General features: G+C 37.5%; 6 non-coding genes across 6 annotated transcripts; all 6 read right to left on the bottom strand.

The window, feature by feature from the left end:
* Nucleotides 1–15,492: 15,492 nt before the first annotated feature.
* LOC113276945 lies at nt 15,493–15,578 on the bottom strand. The gene has a single exon (XR_003324729.1). It is a non-coding gene; the product is annotated as a small nucleolar RNA U36a (small nucleolar RNA).
* A 499-nt stretch (nt 15,579–16,077) lies between these two features.
* Nucleotides 16,078–16,173, bottom strand: LOC113276914. The gene has a single exon (XR_003324702.1). It is a non-coding gene; the product is annotated as a small nucleolar RNA snoR109 (small nucleolar RNA).
* Nucleotides 16,174–16,498: 325 nt separating this feature from the next.
* LOC113276847 lies at nt 16,499–16,581 on the bottom strand. Its single transcript, XR_003324637.1, has one exon. It is a non-coding gene; the product is annotated as a small nucleolar RNA Z199 (small nucleolar RNA).
* A 244-nt stretch (nt 16,582–16,825) lies between these two features.
* Nucleotides 16,826–16,915, bottom strand: LOC113276839. The gene has a single exon (XR_003324628.1). It is a non-coding gene; the product is annotated as a small nucleolar RNA Z223 (small nucleolar RNA).
* A 74-nt stretch (nt 16,916–16,989) lies between these two features.
* Nucleotides 16,990–17,075, bottom strand: LOC113276939. Its single transcript, XR_003324725.1, has one exon. It is a non-coding gene; the product is annotated as a small nucleolar RNA U36a (small nucleolar RNA).
* A 496-nt stretch (nt 17,076–17,571) lies between these two features.
* Nucleotides 17,572–17,658, bottom strand: LOC113276893. The gene has a single exon (XR_003324685.1). It is a non-coding gene; the product is annotated as a small nucleolar RNA Z102/R77 (small nucleolar RNA).
* Between the last annotated feature and the right edge of the window lie 3,797 nt (nt 17,659–21,455).

The raw sequence follows: 21,455 nt of genomic DNA, 5'->3' as shown, positions 1-21,455 counted from the left end.
AAAAAAAAAAAAAAAAAAAAAAAAAAAAAAAAAAAAAAAAAAAAAAAAAAAAAAAAAAAAAAAAAAAAAAAAAAAAAAAAAAAAAAAAAAAAAAAAAAAAAAACGATGTTTATATTCAGAAAAAAAATATCAGAAAAATACAAAAAAAATCAAGTACTTATCAATTCCATCATCTCTTGTTCCAAAAATAAAAAGAGAATAGTCAATGTAAATAAGAGTCATGTAAAGAGTCATCTTTTGTTGTTTCATTATAATAAGCAAGGAGGGTGTATGCCATTGATGTACAACGCGAGTAATTGTGAAATACCTCCAACTCATTCACAATTCTCGTAAAGTCCGGACAGCTAGCTAGATTTCGACCTCAGTTCTTAGCCTGAAAAACTATCTCTTGGTGATTAGTAGTCATAACTTCAGATCTTTCTTTACACATGTGTAGATACACTTTACACTCTTATCACATGTCTTTTTTTGTTATCAGTGCTAGGATTGTGCCTTCGATAGCTAGATTGACATCTCCATTTTGCTGTGAGCTTAAACTGTCTTGCACATGTCACATTTGATGGAATATGAGCTTATATTTTGACCTAGAACTTTGTAGGTACGTTCTAAGCAAACCTTCACGAGACTTCAACTCGTCCACTAGGGACACTTAGTGGTTTAAAAGGCTTAGTGCATACACTAAATGCATTCGAGAGACCAGCGACAGTGGTATAGGTAGGATTTCCTTAGTTTTGTTTTACTTGAGGACAAGTAAAATTCAAGTTTGGGGGTATTTGATGAGTGCTAAAAAGTGCATATTTCTATATATTTTTCTTGGCATTTAACTCATCTTTTGTGCATTAATTCTACATTTTATCCCATATTCTGTATTTTCATTGTTTTCAAGAATAAATATTTTTCTTACTTAATTTTGCATTTTTAGGTAATAAATAAAGATTGGATGAGTTGCGGAGCAAAAAGAGCAGAAAAGTAGTGAAAAGCCAGGAGGAATTACGCAAGGAAGCCGCGAAGAGTGATGTGCGGAAGACCAAAAAAATGATAGAAATGGGCTTTAAGAAGAAAGTTGTTCTTAAAGAAGAAGTGGGCTCAAGGTTTTCCAAGCCCAAACTCATTTCCCAAACCCATATTCTATACCCAAAAGCCTAAAACCAAAATCCATACCCGCTTGCGTCTTCAGCCGTCAGATCAGTTCTCAGAAGCATCCGACGGTCGCTCCCTTGCTGTGCATCGAAGTTTGATATCTCCGCCTTACACTACAGTACCTAACTCCATCAAGTACCGTTCGTTTCGTTGTATCTCTTCATCCGACGGTCGCTCATCGCCTGCCTCCGCATCGCCGTCAGATCCACCTACCATCTTCCCATCCATCGCTCCTTGTCGCAGATCATCAAACCTCGCTGCACCCGCCTAACACCCAAGTATCGAACACCCTATACCCCTAGCCAAACGCCCCCTAACCCAAAATCACTCGACCTCTTCTCCTCCATACCCTGTTGCAGAGAGCTGCTCTGCAACTCCATCACCTCCACCAGCTACACCTCGCTGAACCACACCACCCTGCCATCGCCACTTCCTCCACTGTCACCAAACACCACCTACACGCCGTAGCTACCTCCCCTACCTCTATAGCCATCTAACTTATTGATTTTTCACCACTGAAACCCTAGGTGATAAATCAATAAATTAGGTGAGGCTATAAGACGCAATTGAAGACATGGAGAGGAGCAGAGAAGAGAGAATAGGCATGGGTCGACATCAATTCAGGGATTAGGTGAGTGGAATTTTCAATTCAAAAATTAGGGTTTGCAAGTTAGGGTTTCGAAATTTGGGGATATTTTGTAAAACTATAAAAGGCAATTGATGTGTAGAGAGAAGGTTGTTCTTGGTTAGCCGAGATACCCCCTAATTGGGTTAATTTCAGTTTAATTCCAATTTTAATTTCAGTTTTATCATGTGTTAGTTTCAATTGCTAGGGTCTTAAGGAAGCCTTAACTTGCTATCCTGTGTGATGTGAATATGCATTCTTGAATGTTAAAAATGTTTAGGAGATAATCACTTTGGCATGTCTGCAAATTGCTCTCACAGTGGATGTCATGTATCCACTGTAGTTAGAATATCTCTATGTGGACACAGCCACCAATCATGCTAAACCAGATCATGTTGAGCCTTAGACTAGTTATACTTAGCCAGATAACTAGCTGCTTCGGCCTAATCTTTTTCTTCTTCAATACCTGAAACCAACACCACAAAAAGAATTATTTTTCCCGTCTGATGGAAGTTCTAAAAAAGAAGCGCAGCTAGAATCTGCGTACCTGAGCAGCTGAGATATTCTTCGGTGGGAGTATAGCACCGGAACCATCCTCTCGTCTCCCTCTACGACGTCCAGGGCATAAGGAAAATTCATGCCCGCAAAGTTCAGACGCCAGGGGCAGAAATCTCCATAGCGAACAGGAGGAGACTCGCGCGGCTTACTATTCTCGGTAGGCCGCCAACCGCGGGGACCAGGAATCCAACCGTAAGCCCACGGACCAACTATCTCGATAACGGTGGCGTGCCACTCGTAGTCATGATCGCGCTTGATCCTCTCTCGCGCGGGGAAGAGTTTCCGACGACTGGACGCCTCCGTGCCAGGAACATACTTCAGCTTGGCATCGCTGACCTCATTTAACAGACGAATTCGCCTCGAGGAGCAGGAGATTCCGAAGGCTGACACTCCACGGCTTGCGATTCCTACTATTGACGTAATCACCGAAGGAGTTATTGAAATTCTCAGGAGTATACCATTCCTTCTCCATGGGATTGGGGACGTAACAAGTCATCGACGTTTCCCCCTTACTCCGCAGATAGCATTCCTTCAGGGCGCGGAGATAATTCCCCGATAGTTGGGATACGGAACGGCTGTGAGTATTGGTGGAAGAACCCTCACGACTAGCGAGCACGTCGTAGTAGAAGGAATCACCTGATTTGTACAACGGCAGCATGAGACCAGCTTCGAATGCCCCAACCGTCGTTAACAAATGAAATTCATCGAACTCATACTTGGAGATAAGCTCATACGTAATATCATCCTCAGGGGCATAGAAACGAACCCCGAAGGCTTGAAGCTCATGCTTTTCCTTGAATATTTCAAGATCGATATGCTTGAAGGTTACTTTTTTCCTGCTAACAGAGACACTGCGTATCAAGGGAGCAGCCTCATCCTCCTCGGCGGGGCCGGATGAACTAACAAACGCTTCCGAAGCTTTTCTCTTAACGGGGGGATTCTTTGAGGATTCAACCCTAGGAGATACACCCTTCGTATTATTCCCTTTAAAAGTCGGAGAAGACCGTAGATGATGCTCGGGCACTAACGAACGTAGAGGAGGAATGTCAAAAGCAACAGCGCGGGGCGGAGCCTGCGTACTCCTAGTATCATCACGAGGACGAGCCACTGAGCGATCAAAGACTCTTCGAGAACCAGACGGGATTATCGGCGGAATCTCTTCCCTAGAGGACGAGGCTTTCGCTCCAGAAGAAACTCGACTCCGACGAACATCATCTTGAGACTCTCGCCGCGGAGGAGATCTCGATAACCCAGAATCAGGAGTCTGATAAGTAGGCCGCGGACGATCAGACATGGCTGCGGAAAGAATAAAATCAAGAACAAGTTACACGCAATAAAAAGACATTACCAAAAATCAAAAAACACATCCATAGCAATACAACCACGATAATGTAGCAACCCCAAATTAGTATACACGCTCAAAATTTCACCCTTGAAGGAACGGCTTCCTTAATTTAAGATGAAGAACAGGGGCAAACTAGTATACAAGCATCAGAAGAAGTTCTTCATCACAAACAAGGAACAACAGTAGCAGAGAATTCACAAATCAACACAGCATAAAACGGTGGAAATAAAGAAAAGAAAAACTTACCGGCAAAAACAGCAGTAGAAGAAACAAACAGGAGAAGCGGGCGTGATTAATGCTAAGGTGGAGAGAATTTAAGATCAAAGGTGCAATGAAGACTGACAGAGAATTTAAGGTCACAGGTTCAATGAAGACAGACAGAAAATTTAAAGGCTGGAAAAAGAATGAAAACTGAGAGTGTTTAGGAAGAATGAAATTAAATTTTCTTTCTATCCTTAAAATACCCGAAAGAAAGAGAAGGAAATTAAGGGAGGAATGGGAAACGTGCCCGTTACATAAGCAGTTAATGCACGAATAAAAGACGTGCCCAAGTATCTAGGAGAAGTTATTAGGAGTGAGAAGAATATGCGACGATAGTTTTTCTTCAAGGCACCCACTAGTCATTCAAGCCCGAAGAAAAGGGGCAAATTGTGTACACATATATCTCACTATCAGACACGTGTATATAAAAAGGTACGTGGAAAGCATGCAGGCCAAAACATCAAAACATGATGCATCACGAAACACCCAATAAACCCCGAGGAGTTACTTTATCTCATCCCCAAAAGAGGAGCTAAGATCAACGGTGGAGAGAAAGTTAGCTGACACGGACTGACAGGGGCAGAAGACACTTGTCTGACACGAGCAGACCCCTCAACTACCCGCATTAAACACTCTGAGCAGTGTACGTGTCGACCAACCTGTGGAACGAGCGAGGATGCCTCTGCGGGATCAAGGGGAAAACGCAGACCTCCGCGTGATGGACGCAGGGACACAAGAAGATAAGGTTCCAACGGTCTTCAGAGATGGGGCCCACGTTCTAACCTTATAAATACCCAATCTCCACTAAGAGGGAGGGGGTCGAAAAGATCAGGAAGAAAAGGAGAGAGAGAGAGAGAAATAGTAAAGGTAAGTTAATCCCTTAGAGGAGAGAAACATGTAAACCCCAAAAGTCATTCAACTATTCGTGTAACCGTGAAGAACATAGTAAAACTACAAACCCCGTGGATGTAGGCCTTAGTGCTGAACCACGTAAACCTTGGTCTTATTTACATTTCAGCACTTTACATTCATTTAGCTCCGTGCATGTTTACTTGTATGTTTTGTTTTCCTTAATACTTATACCCCATGCACAAACGCCGCGCATGGAGTTGTTGGATGAGGCCATGATAAACCCGAAGGTTTTGAGCCGATGAATCAACACCCGGGTACCATCATCATAATTTCTTTAGATGATAATGATTGATTGTGAGCGTTCGGACCCCCTCGTGGTTTGTGTGCTCACAGTGACATATATGATAATACATCTTAATTATCCATAAGCAAAACTAATAGAAACACAGACAGGATTCAATGTCACAAAGCACCTCACTAAACACTTCTCTTCTTAGCCTAATGCAGTTTTGTCGAGACAACGTGGGTCTAATTCATGCTCCCCGCCAAGTTATGATACTTCGATTGTGGGACACGGTGACAATCCTACAACTGGAAAACTAAAACGTAACTACTAATTGACATCATTTTTAGAGCAGTTCTACCCCCATCGTGATTTTTCACCGTGGTATGTACCGAGTGGAACATGCTCTTGGGGCCCACTTTCCAGGGATTTATAAGGGGGCATATTTTGTTTCTCACTCGGTGAATGTTGCGGTGCATTTTCCGCCGTGAATATAGAATTTTTGTTATTTTTAAGCACGCATCACTGGCATTTTATTGTTGGAACACTTTCATCGAGTCCTTGTAGATTCTTTTTCTCCCGAGGAATACCTAGATCAGGAATACAGAACTAAATTTGAAGGAAATCATATAAACTCCACATTACAACAAAAAGCTTTAAACAACACGTGGACACCAAAAAAAACAACTAATCCCTTTGTTTCAAAAAGACTGTCCGCTTTGACTTTGTCAAAATATTAAGTAGACCATAGTATTTTACTTGACTACCCTTAGTTGGGGTATACTCAGATTTATATGGACATAGTGCCCTTACTAAGAGGAGGCCAAATATGGGTGAGTTTACTTTATTATCCTTGAAGTAATTAACCATATTACTTAATCAGATAACCCTAAAATTAAAAACTTAAAAGAACTGTTAATCTTCTCTTAATCTTCTCTTCTTCTTCTTCATCTACATCTTCCATCAAACTCAGAAAAAAAATCTCAGCAAATCGAAAATTTTCATTTTCCTGAAAAATGGCTGATTCCAAACGATCAAGTAGCAACACAGATTCAACAGGACGTATCAAAAGATCCAAATCAGAAAAAAAAAAGGTAAGGGAAAAGTTGGAACTAGTAAACCCGAAATCCAATCCCTGAGAATGTTGAAAACAACCCTCCACCGGTGAAAAGAAGACTGTAAGTGATTTCTAAACTCAAACCCATTATTGTTTTTTTATTTTTTGATTGTTATATTAGGTTAGAAAATCGAAAATGATGATTTTCAGGGTATTTAGTCGGCAAGGTTTTTTGAAAAATAGAATGTCGGCCTTAGGATTTTAATTACAGTCGGAAGGGTCGTAACATGAAGATCATGCCGACTTTTCATAACATCCATGGTGACTGTGAAACATAACCAGGGTCGGCAAGGTATTCAATAACCAACCCTGCCGACTTTTCTTAAGTCGGCGTTTTCCTAGACTTGTATCGTTCCGGCTTTATGTCACAGAAACTTGATTTTCCTGAGTTAATAGCCAGCATCTTTCTTTAATATGACCCTACCGGCTGTGTTTTAGTCGGCTTGGTAGATGATTACGACCCCGCTGACTAAGTATTAGTCGGCAATATTTAGATTATCGACCATGTCGACTGGTGACTAGAACCATGTTTCAATGTATATAATTTTCATATATTTTATTTGTGTATTGTTTAGGTTCCCAGAGGAAAACCTAGAAGATATCCCTTGTCTTGTCAGCAATGCAGCAGAGCTATTGGAACTTATTGACAAGATTTATCCTACTTTAGAAAATCCTAAAGATGAAACTGAAAAGAATTGCCTTGTAAGAAAGTTACTTCTGATGGGTAAGAAATATCCTGAAGAATTTCTAAGGTTTATGGAGAGTCCTAGCAATACCCTCAACTATCAAGAATGCACATCATCAGAGGAGGAAGAAGAAGAGCTTGATCCAAGAACTTTTTTCAAGGCATCTGACTTTTCTGGAGTGAACCCCTATTACAATGAGGCTGGTGACTACATAGGTCCAGTGAAGGGAAAAGCAAAAGCTGATGTTGGTGAAAAAGCTAGTGATGGTGAAAAAGCTTGTGATGTGGAGGAAGATAACAACAATGAGAATGATCCATGAAATTTTTAAAACTTTATTATGTTTCACTTGGTTTGTTAAACTTATGTTAATTTTCAGTTTCAGTTGCTTTAGAACTTATTCTTTTTGTGCAATTTTAGACAATATTAGAGTTTTACTAAGTCGGCATGGTTTGTAAGCTCGACCTTGCCGACTATCCCAGGATGTATGTTATAGTGTTGTCAGGGATAGGTAGTCGGCATGGTTTGAAATGCTCGACCTTGCCGACTTAAATGTTAGTAGTATAAAAATATTACCTTTTAGGTACAAAGTACAACCCAATGAATGCTCAAAGGCTATAAATTTCAAAATCAAGACATTAAGTGTGTTGTTATTATAAAATCATTCTCAACTTCATCTCCAACCTTGCATAAATAATGGAAGTTTCAAGTGCAATACAACCAAATATTTGTAGTCTTTGTATACTAAATGGTCATTTTGCAAATGATTGTGCATTTTAAGGAAGCAAATGCACTATTGATGGTTGTAAGGGATTCTTATTTCTCATGAAAGCTGCAATAGGAGATGTCTATCAGTTGTATGCTTCAAAATGCACCTGCTGTGGGTTTTTCTATTGGATAGATGAGCGCCTAGCTCCGTATGAAGATGAAGTTGCTAAAATCAACCTTCTACCATGCACAGATCCATGTTGCGACGGTAAGATGAAGCTAATTACCTCTCTTAAAAAATTGTGTACCGGAAAAAGATACTAGATATGTCCCAAATGTGTTAGGGTTAATTTTTTAACGTTTGTATGTTCTAATTAAGGTTTGTATGCTCTAATTAAGTTTTTAAGGTTTTTAAGTTTTTAACAATCATTTTATTCGAAATTAGTCGGTACTATACAAAATTCAAAGCGTGTCGGTGGCTTAGAAGTCGACACCTAACATATTATTAACCTTGCCGATAAAAGTATAGTCGGCAGGGTTGTCCTCATAAACCCTGCCGAATACAATGTTGTGAAGAACATCCAGGAACAACATTTTTTGTCTGTTTTGGTCGGCAAGGTTGTCCTCATAAACCATGCCGACCACAAATTAGTCGGCACTGTATGAGGGAAATTACCTTGACGACCGTTCCAGGCCTTTTTTCCTTTGCTACCCTGCGTGTACAGTGGGCAACCTGACGAAATCAAAATTTGTCGACCCTGGGACTGTCGGCAAGGTCGTGTGATAAATACAATGCCGACCAAAGGAGTTGACACCAAAAAAACCACATCCATTTCATTCATTTGTATTACTCCAAAGTACATTAGACAAAACATGAATGCGATTACAAAAGTTCTCCAAAAAGATTTCTTATTTCCTAATCATAATCACTCATCACTCAAATCTATTGGAGGGAGTTCATTCAAATATATTGAACCTCCTTTAGTAAAATCTATGGGAAATTCCTTAGACTCATCTAAAGCATTCCAAAGGTGCATGTTGTCCTCATAAAGTTTCATTCATTCCCTGCTCTTGTTGAATATCAACTTTTCGCAAAAACTAAACCTACAAAGAGGAGGTAATGGACATTCCTTGTTGAGTTGTAGACCAATAAAATGATTATTATCCACCAATGCGATAACAATTCTTCTATGCTTGAGCTGCTCCACACAAACCGCATATTTCGGTGCAAATGCTACACTTAGTCCTTTACTAAAAAAATGTACCACGCATGACCAGGTATCCTCGAATAGATGGCCGCACTCCGGAATTCTCAACCAATGCTCCCATTTGATCGGTGCATTTCCCTCCAGGCCTTTAACACTAGTAAGCAATTCTTTAAAAGTCATTTCTTTGTCCTCCATGGAACCTTCTAGCATCATTGAGATATAAAACTCCTTGTCTTTTTCTATTCGAGCGACCATCTTCTTTCTTATGTATTGACATTGGGTGAGATTCTCCTCAACCGCTCCAGTTAGGTATCCCAATTGTTGGGAGGCAACGTGAAACCCACAATTTCCATCATTTGGGACGTCGTCGGTACCAATAACGAACTCTTGAATAATTTGAAGAAGTTGTACGCGATACTCTTCCAATACCGGTTTTATTACCTTCCTCGGACGACCTCTTTTCTTCACAACATCTCATTCACTTGCTTGACTTTCGATAGGTGTAATATTTGGCTCCATGGGTTTTTCTATTGGTATAGTTGTATCCTTCCTTGGCCGACCCCTTTTCTTTCCAACAAATTCCGCACTTGCTTGACTCTCAAGAGGTGGAGTGCTATTTGGATTCAAGTTTGACACCGTTGGTGTAGTTGTTTCTTTCCTCGGACGACCTCTTTTCTTTTTAGCCGGCTCCTCTTTGTATTGCGTGTCGGTATAATCATGTCCGGATGGATCGCATTTTGTACTCAAATACTCTTTAATTTGTTTCCTTTATTTCGCCCTTGTTTTTGTGGTAAGTGGTCTACCCGTTGGATCTTGTTTCTCCGGTTCTTGAAGTTCTTCCATAAAAGGGTAAACAATCGGCATCAACTTGTGCTTCATAGTTTGTTTTTCCAACCTATTCAACTTAGGGTACTTGTCTAGGATTATTCTCCCAAGTTTCATGTCACCAAAATCTTCACCGGGATCTTTTCTTGGAGCCGGTGTGAAAGATACTTGCTTCCAATAAGGATCAATCGTCAATCGGAATGGGAGTTTTATACCTATTAAACATATGACAACATGGAAGTCCGATAGCCTTCATTATCCTACACTTACAAGGAGTGCTCGGCTTGTCATACTTTTGATACAACTTGAGATGTTTCATCATAAAACATACTGCCCAATGCGAGACGTTGCAATGTATACCAACAAGCAACCAATTATCTTCCTTAAACTCCTTCAACTTCCGGTAGCTACTTTCTTGGAAATGATTTTTTATCTTGTTGATATCATTATTAGTGTACTCATGGATAGCATGTTGCACCGTCACAATCCCATTTTAACTTGTGAAAAGTAGACCTTTTAGTTTCCCATGAGCTTGCTCTACCAAACTTGTGGATTCAAGTTTGAAATGTTTATAGTCGTAAGTAAAAGCATACACAAACCTCTCTTTGTTTAGCCTCAACCATTATCTCTTGCAATATTCCACTACTTTGGGGTAATTAGTCCCTCAATCATCCTCGAACTCCTTCAAGTTTATCTCATATCTTGCCACACTCATCGATCAAACCAACTTATCCCACACTTTCAGGAATAACCCAAACTTGATCTCACCTTCTTTCCATTCTTCCTCTTCTTTCTTCTTCTCTTCCTCTCTCTCATCTTTAGTTAGTTTACTAAGACGTTCACCTTCCTCCTTTTCACGTTTAGTGCCTTTCTTTGCCTTTGGCTTTTGGATATGATTCCTAAAATTCTTTTTAAGATTGCATTGTATATGCCAAGTGCAAAACAAATTTTTTGCATTGGGAAAAACTATCCTCAAGGCGTTCATTATTGCTTGCTCATTGTCGGTCACTATAACCTCGGGAATTTCGTATTCATGGTAGAGAAGCTTTAAAGTTTCCAATGCCCAAATATAGCTATCATCCTTCTCACGATCCATAAAACAATATGCCATCGTAAACGATTGCTTATCCGAGGTTTGTCCTACAATGTTCAACAAAGGCATGTTGTACCTATTCGTCTTATAAGTACAATCCATGAACAAAACTTGGTAAAAGCACTGCGCCAACTGAATCATATCGGGATGCGCAAGAAAAATACGATCCACCTTCCCCTCCGATGACTCATGGTTTCTCACCGTGTAGTTGTATTTGTGTGCCAACCATTGTGATTCTTTCATTATCTTTCTTCCATCCCATTCAATTCTTTTGATAGTTTCCTTGGCTGCATAAATTTTAGAAAATGAAGAAAGGTTATCCGGGTCGTCCCTCTTGAACTTACTAAGGATCTTGCTTGGTTTAATTCCCCAACTTGTTCTTACTTGTTCGAACTCGTGCGGTTTCAACTTGGTAGCTTGGAAGTTCCCAACAAGACTTTTCGGATCTTTATGGTTATGCCAACCAACATCAACTCTATTCATTCTCCACATGTTATCGGTTTCTTTGTTCCTCCAAAAAATAATATTGAATGGGCATCCACACTTCTTTGACTTCGTCTTGTACACCCTAGTCGTCTTCTTATCATAAACATAACCCTTTCTCTTGTGACTCGCGTCCGGCGACCCACTACACTCGCATACCATTTCAAACCGCTTATCTCTTTGTTGGGTGTTTTTCACTAGAGCCCACATCTTCTCTTTTGCTTTCTCAACGATCCACTTGACTGCGTCGTCTTTTTCCTTCCATTCCAAATCATTAGCATTATGTGCGGAAGTATCAGGACCCCTAACATTATGAGCTTGAGGATGATCCATCATCGGTACCAATGCAATCTACAAAACATCACAAGTTAGTTGATATGTACTACAAAAGTCGGCAGGGTCGATATCTAAAACAACACCGACTAAAGAACAGGGAATGATAAAAAAATAAAACAGTGCCGACCAATATATAGTTGGCAGGGTCTATGTATCCACTACAATGCCGGCTTAAACATTTTCAAATCACGTCTCTTGTGTCGCAAAAATTCTTATAGTCGGCAGGGTTCATATTTTCGGCCTTCCCGACTAAACACTGCTCATGAAAAGTCGGGGCATTATTTAAATGAAGACCACGCCGGCTCTTACAGTCCGCAGGGTCGATAATCGTCGACCTTGCCGATACTGGGCAGCAAAAGTTAAAAAAAATAAATCGATTATTTACATGGAAAAATCACAATCTTCACCACGTAAGTTGTCTACCTGATTACTTGCAGCTCCATTCTCTTCTTCTGGGTCATTGGATTCTACGTTTGGCTCAATACATTCATCACTTCCATACCCATCTTGAGTTTGAGGAAAGTAAAAGGGAGGGTCATGCATATAATCCATTTGATCATGATTTGGTATATCATCATACAAGTACTCATCTGTAGGAGGAATGTTAGAAGACTCCCCCACTTCAAAATCAGAATTAGAATCACTCATCTCACTCATATTCACAAATTTCTCAAAAACCTTAATTCCCCCCCCCCCCCCCCCCAAAAAAAAACTTCCTCTACTACTTCATACTCTTTCTTACTCTCAATTATTTCCAAATCCACTCATACAAATCAACTAAGTAATCTAACTAATCTAATCATTTCAATTAAATTAGTATTAATCATTGCAGAGGCAATTTAACCATTTTGAAAATACAAGGTTAAGGGGTGGCTTCTTTACTTCAAAATGACCTAACTTTTGTCTCATTAGGTATACCCCAATTAATCTGGGTATACCTCAATCAAGCCAGGTTAGCTATTTACCAATTTTAATTTGATAAAAATGCTAGCGATAAAAGCTACCTAAAATTGTTAGTATAAACTTTATAAGGAATTTAGTTTTTGGATCTAAATATATATTCTCTTCTCTTAAAGGGAACTAAGGATATTTTTAGATCAAGACCCGTTAAAAATATTTTTGTTTTCTTAATTACACAATTTTTTTAATATTTTAGATCAGGTCCAGTTAAAAATGAATTTATGAATATAAAAAAATTAAGGATATATTAGAGAATTCATTGAAATATATGACTATGAACAGAAGCTGAACACAATTTTGAAACTGACGGAAATGGAATAGGGGTGGGACTTGGGTTGGATTAACCCACGCAACCCACGCACAACCCGAGCGTTGGGCAGACATGGGAAACGTACAGTAAAAACTCCATATATTAATATTCTTGGGACTTCACAAAACTATTAATATATGGAGTCTATTAATATAGAGAGGTACACCAATTTTATTTTATTTTTTGCTAATTCAAAGTATGTAAATGATAATGTATATGGATGCCTTCCTTAATCATCCAAATGAGCAACAAGTCGTATATGCTTTAATCGAAGAACGATGGAATTAGACAAGAAAATAAAGGAGATAATCTTGATGATGATAATAAAAAGATACCAAATGTTTTATACCAAGAAGCTTTAAACATGTTCGACAAGTTGTAAATATTTTTCCTTCAACAAAAATGTGTTCACTGTAATGAGGTCTTACGCATTAGTAAATCAAAAGATGCGATAAGAATCCAAAAATTTACATCATTTCTCAAATAACTATAGATAAGTACTTTGTTTCATCTTAAAATTTTGATGTAACAAGATCTATAAGTTTCCAATAATGACGATAATATTAATATATGGAGGTAAATTCCTTATGACGGGACTAGAAAAAACTATTAATATTAAAATGTGGAGGTTATTATTATTTATAACAGGCCCGAGTTGGGACTCTGATTTTTTTATTAATATATAGAGTTTATTAATATATAAAGTATCAATATATAGAGTTCTTACTGTATTTCAAAACTTTGGGCAAGCTTGGGCATAAATTTTATAAACCCGAGTTAAATTTGGACAAGCATGGACATAAATATTTCTGACACAAGCAACCCAACCCAACCTGAAGAACTATTTTTATAATTGGTATTATTATCTAACTAGAGTAGTTTTAGATATTATCTTCAAATGAAAATATAAATTATATTTTTCTCATTAATTATTCAATACGAAGAAAGTTTATATTATTATAAATAATCTTCAGTTATTAGGAAATTTGAGATAAATGGAGCAATTAAATCTGATTATTACTAAAATTTGTTATTATCGTGTTAACAAACTCGTATGTCCAGCGAAACTTAGGCAACCCGAAAAACCCGGAGAACTCGAGGAACATAACTTAGGCGGTACCCCATGGGTTCGACGGGTTCATGGGCAATCTAGAAAAAGGATTCGGATCTGCCTCTGCCAAGCCTTCTACCCACCAAACCAACCCAATTCTCACCTTAAATGGAATAGAGGACAGTCTTTTTGAAAGTCCCACCCCTAAATGGAATAAAGGACGATCTTTTTGAAAGGATGGAGTAGGCCTGTCAATGGAAGAATATCCGTCGCACATTCAGAAATCCGATATTCGACAGGTTAAGCACTATCGGATATTCGATATCCGATAATATCCTATAGGATATCAAAATCAGATATCGATTCCGATAGGCTAAGCTATCGGATATCGGATATTTATCCGATAATATCCGGTTTTGAAAAGAAATGTTAAAAACCCTTTAAAACATGTTCATAATTGAAATTTAAGTTCAATTTTTCAAACATTTCATATCCGATATCGGATATTAGGGTAAATCACAAATAAATCATAAATGTGGTTAGGGTAAACCACAAATAAATCCATGTTCTATCGGATATCGGATATTAACCAAACGGATAGAACCTAATCCGATTCCGATAGGTTAAGGAAGAAATATCCGATAAATATTCGTATCCGATAAAACGGATAAAATCCTATAGGATCCCGAATACTCGGAAGCGGATTCCGTATATCGGACATATATTGACAGGCCTAGGATGGAGTATTAGATAAAAGGATGATTCTTTACGGACCGAGAAAACGGACTACGGCAAAACCGCCGAATTCATTTTTTTTTGTGAGTCCCAATGGGCCCCGCTGTGTTTGTGAGTGAATTTGCGCACGGTTTTTTTCTCTCGGTTTATTTTGTTGTCCGTGAAAAAAATTTGTAGATAAAAATAAATAAACTCTTACCTAGACACCAAAAAAAATATAGAAAAATGATATAAACTATGAACAGCATTTCAACAATTTTAGAACCATTCACGCACTATATTATAACCGTAACATGGCACCAAAATGGCTCATTTAGCCCTCATGTCATGGCTCACCTAACTATATTTTCTTCGTGCCAACATAAGAATTGATAATCTAAAGCTCCTTATTAATCCCTATTGATCAAGGAACAAAATAACATCCTAAACAGAGTAACAGTTGATGAACTGCACCACAAATGTGAGAAAACCGGGCCTGAATTAAACCCGTTATCTGTGGATACCACATCACTAAGGTTGTCTGGCCACAACCAATTGATAAATCAACTGATACACTGTACATCATCGGCTACACAAGTGAAAGGATACAGCTACGCAAGTGAAAGGATACAGCGCTTTCATACTCGATAAACCCGCTATCTGTGGATACCACATCACTAAGGTTGTCTGGCCACAACCAATTGATAAATCAACTGATACACTGTACATCATCGGCTACGCAAGTGAAAGGATACAGCGCTTTCATACTCGATAAACCCGATGATGCTGAATTTGGTTTATGAAATTAAAGTGGCAATCATACTAAACTCTAGCGAAAGGAACAGGCTCATATCAAAGGTGTGAAAAATAAAATCAATTGAAATCTGAAAGAAAATAATATAAATTTAAGATACAGCATACTATTATTTCCAAACAATTACGGCTCAAATCAAGAAATTCAACCATTAACCTTTTATTGCCTCATAGATTACTCTCTGAAGCGCGGGTACATTTTTATCATCGCCAAAAGTATCACACAATGAAGCCTCAAAATATTCTTCAACTAACAGTCAACAATTATATTATGGCCAGAGATTGTTCAAAATAAGAAATCCCCATGTGTAACCAGATCAAGTTTAAAGGTGTTGAGAGGCAACAATAATCAGATTTTCTAACTTTGTTGTTTAGTTTACACAAGAGATACAAGGAAAAACCGAACCCTGAACTGAAATACATTCAATCATGAATACAAGGTAAAAAAAAACAGAAGTACAGAAATATGTAGACACCATTAGACAAAAACAGAAGTAAAGAAATATGTAGACACCATTAGACGCTATCTGTTGGAAACCTAAACAGATTGCCTGGAAGATGACCTTTCAAAAAATAGATCATTTTTAGAATTTGCTGTTTGAGAAGGGTCTCTTAAAATGGCTAAAACCTATGCCATCCCTCTCTTCTTCCCTTCTCCATCCACCAAAATAAAAATATGAAAAGCTGCAATATATACTTTTTAAGGTTTACTGTTTGTAAGAAGTTCGCTAAGCAGATATGTCGATTAAAGAGATAAAACCTCACAACAACCAGCCAGTAAACTTCTTATTTCAATGCAGAACAGATTTACAACTGCAGAAATAAAACAATCTCAAACAGATTTACACCCAAAGCCAAAATTATGTAGCAAGGTTTCCGTGCTTCAAAACTATCTCACACTATACTTAAACAACTCAAACAATAAATTGGATGACATCAATGTAAAGAACAACAACATTTATTTTATTTAAGATCTGTGGATGACAAAAAGTGGGTAAGGTTCGTCAATATTCCTTCAGAAACACAGACCAAAAGATTGTTCATCATTTCAACCTCAGATGATCATATGAATGCAGACAAAAGTAAATACAGTGAAAACTTTCAGATTAAATAAACTAAAAAAAAGAAGGAAGATCCATCAGAGACTTACATACTAAGAATCATGGAATCTTAACTCCATTTCATATTGTTGCAGTTATTTTTTCATCATATGAATTCTTCCTCCTACCAAATTAGTAGAACCCATACAGAAAATTTAGAGAATACTGAAACAAATTTTTTTAGGGAATATTTAAACAAAGAGAAGCTCAGTTTCACTACAGCTCAACCAATTAAATACATCATCATCAGCTTTCTAAAATTAAAACACATCACTCAACTATCAGTTGATACCCAAATAAAATGTTATTAGCAAACTTTCCTACATACTCATACAAACAGAAACAAATATCATGAAACAAAAGTGGCTCAGACAGATTTCAGCTCTCTCTATCAAGAATTTTCTGGAGCAGAACTGGCATAAAGCTGGGTAATGATCATCATTGCCAAATTTCACATGTAATGATCTATCCCAATCTCAACCAGAAAAATTAACACTAGACCGTACTTGTATGTGTATCAATAATGGCTCATATCAAGAAATTCAACCATTTACCGCTTTTAGCTTCATAGATAACTCTCAGAAGCGCGGGTATATTGTAATCATAGCCAAATTTTGATATCTATATTCTTCTACTAACACAGGAAATCAATAAGTACAGATTCAATAGTCACAATGTAGCCAGAGATTTTAGAGGTAAAACCATTGAAAGAAATAAACCCCCACGTGTAACCAGACCGATTTTCATATTTGCCTCTATGACTGAGCAAATCTAAGTAGATTATTTGATTAGTAAGCTCAAAGGTGTGGAGAGGCAACATTAAGCACATTAAGTGTCCCTCGTTAAGTAAAATTTTCCTAACAGATAAACAAACCAGTAGCTTATTCCTATATAAATTAGATTCAATGTAATTTAGTAACAACATATTTATAAATATTATTATAGTACTAGGAACGTTGCAAGAGGTGATGATTTCTGCTGGGTTTTTCAAAACATGAGAGCTAGGGTTCATATGATGCACAGATTTTATATACCCTAATTCATATATAAAATTTAAAAAAAAAAAAAAAAAAAAATCTGGATCTTTGAGGAAGAATGTCAAGAGAGAATGATCAGATAGAGCTAATACATAGATTTGCCATCATATCAGCAATCAAACCAATAGGGAAATTAATCAAATCATCATTCCAATCTCTCTTCAACCAAATAAAGACTAGGAAACCATTAAAAATCTGAAAATTAAAAGATTCAACCAAAATAAATAAATAAATCTAAAAATTCGGAGAGAAGAATTTGAAAACTACGGTTGTAAGGTTTGAGTGAGAGAGAGAAGTGAAAATCAATAGCCAAGTCGACTAGTATTTGTAGCCAGGGTTTTGTACACAGCCGACATTATATGGAATTAAATATCTGCCCAATTTTGTGGTATATCATCTCAACCGTCAAACCCAACAAGAGTGTAAGACTAATTGCCGTTGATTCTTTAGGAAGCGTTTTGAAATTCAAAAATGATCAAACTCACCCAAACAAATCATCGCACCGTGTGAGAGGATGGCGGGGCCCATTCCTGCCCACACCATATCTCAATGTTGAGAACGTCCAATTGAACCGTCTGATCCTCACGGTGCATTCCTCTATGATTTTTTCGATCAATCTAGAATCGCTCTTTGAAGTTTACACATAATCAAAGTTTTGTTCCTAAATTTTTTTTCATTAACTATTTATAGCAAAAATCCTATGTTATTGGCTAAAAACCAAAATCTGCCAAGCTAGGTGGATAAACAAATGCATAGTTCTCAACTATGGTAAAATCGAGTCTGTAATACAAAATTTGGCGCGTGGTAGAATATGTATCATGCGATATAAATTGTGTCGCAAGGTGCTGTAAAGCTAGTCGTCGGTGACATAAATTTTGTCGCGCGACCAATGTTCTGTCGTTGATGGCTAGAAGCATCCACGTCTTTTGAAGATCAAGAGACAAAGATTATACAACTATATTTTGAAAAATCAATTTCAAAGTATAGATATAAATAAGATTCCTTAGGTTTTGGCGAACCATAAAGAAGGAGCGTCGTTTCCAAAATAAGTTTTTGGTCAACAAGGAAACAATACTAAACTTATTGGTTTCGTAACCAGAAACTTGTAAAGCAAGACAAACTAACGTACTTGGACCCACAAGTCACAGTTCGTGACCGAGTGGTAAAAACTTAAAACATTGAAAACCATCTGTCAAGAGAGGTTTGTCAGATGAAACATATCAAAGATTTCAACAGCTACTTTATCCAACAGGATTAAGGCCGTATATATACTTCTAACAGTTAACATACCAAAACTTCGCATCAAGGAAATTATTCCTTGTATTATGCATTCTCTAAGACTATAGAAGACACATAACAGAAGAATTAAGTTACTCAGGGATAATTAATTTTCTTAACCACAATTAAATCATTAGTTCTAATCTTACGTTCATTACCCAAACACTTAATGTTAGTTTTAACATAGAGAGATGAAGAACGAGTACCTGAAACCTTATCACGCTTTGCTCTTTTTATGTCAGATCTCAGTATGTAAACGGAAGATCTAAGAACAAAGATTTTCTTTGTCAACATTAGTAAGACTTACCTCTCCGTTGAAGTGTGAATCAGTGACTTTATGAATAGGAAAGTGTTAGAGCATTGCTCGGTCAAACTCACAAGTGTTGCTATCTCAAGCTTGTTGTCAAATTTAGTTGTCAAAACTATATCTTGATTTCTAGTCTACAATTAGTTAAGTCTCGGACTAGGATGGAAATGTAGTTGAGAAACAAAGGATCACATCAGTCATCATTGCGTTCTACCATTTGAAGACGAAGATCAACCGAAGCTTTTGGAGAAATTCATCAACAAAAGGTAAGTGGAGACTGAACCACCTATATCTCAAGTTATATTCACTTTTATATCATCTAAGACGATGTCGCATAACTAATTAGACTAGTATGCATAGACAAGAATTCTGAGTCAAGTTTATCTTGATACTTTCTCGAAATATAATGACTAAGCTTAATGAACATTTGTTCATACTTGATGAATTTCGGTTAAGGACAATTTATTGTTCAAAATCAAAATCATGATTCAAGTTTTATAATTCGAAAATAGCCTGTAACAGTGATGTGTATCATTGATGTTATTAGGGAATGTTTCGAATCAATTTAGAGAAGAATATAGAACTACTATAGATTCAGATACAATACAGTGGTACCAGTCTTACAAACTGGGAAAATTGTTATACGTCTGAACCCGTATTGCATGTACTCGTATACGTAGCGGAGTATCTATACATATAGACTTACAGATTAGTGATACGTATATTCGTATGCACATCATATGAAAATCTTTTTAACTCGTGAACCGGATCGGTATGCATACTCGTATGCAAACCATTCTTGAATTGTGGTTACGAAACCGAGGTGAGTACCCAAACCAGTACACAGGATAAAAAAAGTTATGTGTTCCTCAACTCGGTAGCGTTTTCAAACCGTTACGCAAAACGATTTAGTTCCGTGAACTCTGAAACCGGTAATAGTCTTAAAGTTTCCAAACCGGTACGTAAACTTCAAAAGTTCTGTGAACTCCGGAAATTTGGTTTGGTGGAAATTTTTTAAACTGGTACACAAACCTAAAAAGTTCTGTGAACTCGGGAACTCAGTTTTGGTTTAAAGTTTCCAAATCGGTATGCGTACTGTGGCTGAACCGACTCACGAACGACAATGGTATTTGTACCTTGTACACCTACTAACCATGTCGATATATTTTCAAGTGTGTTTAAATTATTTTTTCGAGATAATTAGCATTTTATTAATTCTCTATAAACACTAGACTTAATTGATCACATGTTTGTGACTCAGAAGTAATTCATGAAAATGAAGATTAAGCTTTTATGTTCAGCCGACTAGTTTCGGCTAACCATGTTGAACATATTCTTTGTACACGGTTCAGTTACGGTTTCACCTAACCAGAGTGCATATTTTACTTATGTAAATCAGATTCAAAGATTCATCTAACGGTGGATATTGTTTGCTTCGTTACAAATCTATGTTAGCTTAAACTTAAGCAACCTATTCTTTGAATATCTATAAAAGGGGAACTTCAAGCAACTGGGATCTTTGAATCCCGACACTACTTTTTGGTGTGTCCTAGTTGTATCTAGAGTCGTCATCTTCCTAACCCTTTTAGGGTTTAGCGACTTTCAAGACTTCATAGGTATTCGTAAAGCCAGGTCCAGATATATTTCCTTGACAACTTGAATATCCTGATCTTGATTTTTTGTAGAGCTTTCTCCATCGATCAAGAAACATAGTAATCATCAAAGTTCTTTTCGTCTCAGACTTTGTTGATTCCACATGTTTTATTCTTGTGATGTGAATAATAATCTAGGTTGCACTTCGGGTTGCATAAGTCTGGATTTTGAGGTTAGCTAGACTTTGTTTAATTGCTATCGATTTCCATCACCTTGATCATACGTTTTGATCGTAATAAGGAAATCAGTTATATAGGATTAATTTGTGGGAGACATATTTGGTTTAAAGTCTTCAATTGATGCAACTTTTAGTTAGTGTGATGTCATCTAAAGGAATCAATTGCGCGGAGTCCTGCTGGGATTCAAGAGGCGTAAGGAGCGCGACTGTGTCTTAATCGGTGGGATACCTTTTAGAGCTCAACTATATTCCAGTCCGAAGTTAATTGGTAGTAGGCTAGTATCTGTAGCGGCTTATTATAGTTTGGTGTTCAATATGGACTAGGTCCCGGGGTTTTTCTGCATTTACGGTTTCCTCGTTAACAAAACTTCTGGTGTCTGCGTCATTCATTTTCCCGTATTATATTGTTTATCTTTATAATTGAAATATCGCAGGTTCTGCGTTGATCAATCATAGTAGATACATCCGACCTAGTTTGTTGGATACGACTTGATTGACTCTTGGACAATGTTCTTTGATACCGTCCAAGTAATCTCT

Source organism: Papaver somniferum, chromosome 4 (assembly GCF_003573695.1).
Source record: "Papaver somniferum cultivar HN1 chromosome 4, ASM357369v1, whole genome shotgun sequence".
Classification (NCBI taxonomy): domain Eukaryota; kingdom Viridiplantae; phylum Streptophyta; class Magnoliopsida; order Ranunculales; family Papaveraceae; genus Papaver; species Papaver somniferum.
The sequence above is the reverse complement of the archived record's forward strand: the minus strand, read 5'-3'. Positions and strand labels throughout refer to the sequence as shown.